Below are 3532 nucleotides of genomic sequence, written 5' to 3'. Positions count from 1 at the left end.
GCTGGGAAGAGGCATCCGATATAGGACTATAGCATTCTTAATCAGGAAATCACCTTGAGGACATTTCTCCTATAACCAAACATCCATGATTTTATTGACGGGCTTCTACAACATATGTCTCATTTTCCTTGATGCATCATGGACTCATTTTCATGTATAGCATTATACACTTTAAATCCTAATAGTGAAGTCTGCATTGATTTTCTTTTGTTCCTTTCCAAAAAATTTCTGGTTAATTAGAATTCGACATTATCTATAAATATTATACATTATTGATGTAGGATTCATAATCTATACTATTACCAAGTTATCATGCGTAGGATTTATTATTGAGAGTTCTGTTGCGAAAAATCACTTTACAAATAGATTATTATATTATTAACATTTATACTATTATTTGCGAAGTAATTTTTCGCAACAGAACTCTCACGTTAAAAAAGTTAGACCAATTAATATCATTTATACCCTAAATGAATAAATATATAAATTATTTATAAAATTAAAAAAATTAATTTTTGATTAGATGAATGATTAAAATTAATAATAATAAGAATTATCCAAAATCTAAAAATATATATTAAAACAAAAATTATATTGGAATTTGCTATTAATTCAGATAAAAATTGAAGTAAAAATGGTAACGCTTTTCACATGCGTCTTTTTCCGATGTCATTCGAGGAAGAAGAAGAGGAGAAAGAGACATGAGCATATAGTTCTCGTTGTACGCGAGGTCTCCGTTTACAAGATCCTGCCGCAAACCACATCTGGTGGGATCCAAGTGCGCGAATGGCTTCAGTCCGATAAGATCTGATCTGGTAGACTCCGCATCGTATCGTGCAAGGTGTACTTCGTTCTAAGGTACTGCGTCTAAGAATCGAAGATGGGTGAGGGAAGTATGCATTTATTGGGTTTAGGGTTCGGGGAGAGGAACATGGCTTTTGATTTCAATGTGGCCTTGTTGGATCATAAGAAGTATATGAGGAGGGAGAAAGAGAGGGAGACTAGGGAGAGGAGTGGGAGTGACAATCACATTGATATACAATCACAGATTGAAGGTAAGATCAATGTGTAAGACCTGATCACTTGGAGAAACCGAAGTGAGACAATGCTTGAAACTTCATTCAAATGCGTGTTATAGCATTGTTGCCATTGCATGAGCTCTCTCTCTCTCTCTCTCTGATATCTTGTGTATTTACATGTTTTTAAGCTTCATTCTAGTCCTTATATTGTTCCTTTGCATGCATTTAGAGTGCATTTAGGTTGCATTGCATTACATTTGTCTCTATCAGATATTGGAGATGCTTGTTGGTGACTTTGGAGACATTTGAGGGGTTTTGAGTCAAAAGGGTGAAAGATGAACATGGATGAAGGCCTTAAAGATATCTTTTGAAGCTCAAATTTTGGGAAGACAAAGTAAATTGAGTTAGCTTTCTAATGGAGGTGGTTTCAAGTCATTTGGATCTGTATTGAAGGAGTTATGATCAATCTACTGGAGGCATATCAACCCTGTAGCGACCAGAGCCGTAGCGACCAGAGCATGTCGCTAGGAGGGCTCCCGAGCGTACGTAGCGACCACTGTAGCGGGATGCAAGGTCGCTACGGGCGAAAAAGACTGTTTTTTTAATTGGGTTGACCCAGGTTTGTTGGGTTGACCCAACTCGTTTTTAGACTTCTATAAATACCCTTTAGACCTAATTTTGAGGGATATCTTGTTTTCATTGTAATCACATTAGCTATTTTGGTGAAAGACTTAATCTTGAGCTTCTTTTCATCTCTATCTCTTGTGATTATTAATCAATCTTGACCACTAAGCATGATTAACCTTCAATCATCCATGGGTTTTGGGTTATTCATGTCTATTAGTGAGTAGTTACCTTTTGGATTCATGGGCTAGGGTGATTAGAGTGATTAAGTGAAGATCTAAGGGTGTTTAGTGTTAGATCTCTTGTTTCCTTGCTTGTCTACTTCTCTTAATGCTAGATTAATGTTGGCCTCTTTATTCTAGAGCTCTAGACATTTCCCACCCACAAGGTGTTTGATGAAATGTCTGAACCAAGTAGAGCTTGCTCTAAACTTACCTTACACAAAGACCATTGTGTTAAGAGAGTTTAGATAGTTAGTAGACTCATCCTTAATGATTGCTTAGATCTTTTAGGCTCAAAGACCTTTGGTGTCTAGTTGATTAAAGCAAATGAGCATTCTTCTTGACCATAGAGCTTGCTTATTTCAGTGTTCTAGACTTAAGGAAGTTATTGATTGAAAGTTTGCCATCCTTAGATTGGATCTTAATCACTTAAAGTCAAATGCCTAGCCCCATGAGTCCTATTGTCCAAGATTGATTGAAAGCTTGTTTCTTTATTGCACTTTAGCATAGTTCTAGTTCATATCATCATTGAAAACCTGATTGCACTTAGATTAAGCATGGTCTTGCATTCCCTTTGCTTTAGAATCACTTAGGATTGGTTCGACAATCTTTTACACTACAACATTTGGTTAGGGACTCTTCAAAAGTCCTGTTATCAAATTGGCGCCGTTGCCAAGTTCTATTGTGATTTTGACATTGGGATTTAGTCATTTGCTTGAGACTAAGTCATTTTTATTATTATTGTGATATTGGCTCTGCTTTTTCCTCTTTCTTTTTCATTTCAGGTGTATGAACTTGAGAAGTAGAGGGACTACAAACCTCACTCCTCTGGTATCAGACATCCGGGCTTTGGAAAGAGAGAATACAAGAAGAAGGAGAGAAGAGGAGCAACAGGCTCATTTCAACAGATTGGGTTTTGATATGGCTCACCATCAGAACCCGAATCAAGATAGAGAGATCCCCTTGGAAGCTGCCCAAGAGGGAAATGGTCAAGGAGCTGCCAACCTTCGACCACAACACCCACAGCGCCAAGCTCGCGCTATTGGAACCTATGATCGCCCTCACATTCATGGTCATATGTTGGGAATCAGAGCACCTGCTGTAGAGAACAACAACTTTGAGATCAAGTCAGGACTGCTCAACACCATTGAGAACAACAAGTATCATGGTCTTGCTACTGAAGATCCTTTTGACCACTTGGACAAGTTTGATAGCTACTGTGGTTTGTCCAAGACCAATGGAGTGTCAGAAGATGCTTTGAAGCTCAGGCTCTTTCCTTTCTCTCTGGGAGACAAGGCAAGACAGTGGGAGAAGTCTCTCCCAAGCGACTCTATCACTACTTGGGATGAGTGCAAGGAAGCCTTTCTAGACAAGTTCTTCTCCATCTCCAGGACAGCTAAGATCAGGAATGAGATCTCTGGGTTTCAGCAGAGGAACTTAGAAAGTTTCAGTGAAGCATGGGAGAGGTTCAAAGGCTACCAAGCTCATTGCCCACACCATGACTTCTCCAAAGAAAGCTTGTTGAGTACCTTCTACAGGGGAGCTATACCACAGTGTAGAAACAGACTTGATACAGCCAGCAATGGATTCTTCTTGGGCAGAAACGAGGTGGATGCAGAGGAGCTGATAGAGAACATGGCCAAGAGTGACTCAGTATACAGTGAGGAT

At 38.9% G+C, this 3532-nt stretch overlaps 1 non-coding gene across 1 annotated transcript; it reads right to left on the bottom strand.

Annotated features, from left to right (window-relative positions):
- Positions 1–3262: 3262 nt before the first annotated feature.
- On the bottom strand, positions 3263–3369 carry LOC130505602 (small nucleolar RNA R71). The gene has a single exon (XR_008941749.1). It is a non-coding gene; the product is annotated as a small nucleolar RNA R71 (small nucleolar RNA).
- Positions 3370–3532: the final 163 nt, after the last annotated feature.

Source organism: Raphanus sativus, unplaced genomic scaffold, assembly GCF_000801105.2.
Source record: "Raphanus sativus cultivar WK10039 unplaced genomic scaffold, ASM80110v3 Scaffold2413, whole genome shotgun sequence".
Classification (NCBI taxonomy): Eukaryota; Viridiplantae; Streptophyta; class Magnoliopsida; order Brassicales; family Brassicaceae; genus Raphanus; species Raphanus sativus.
Note: the sequence above shows the minus strand (reverse complement) of the source record. Positions and strands in the feature narration are given on the sequence as shown.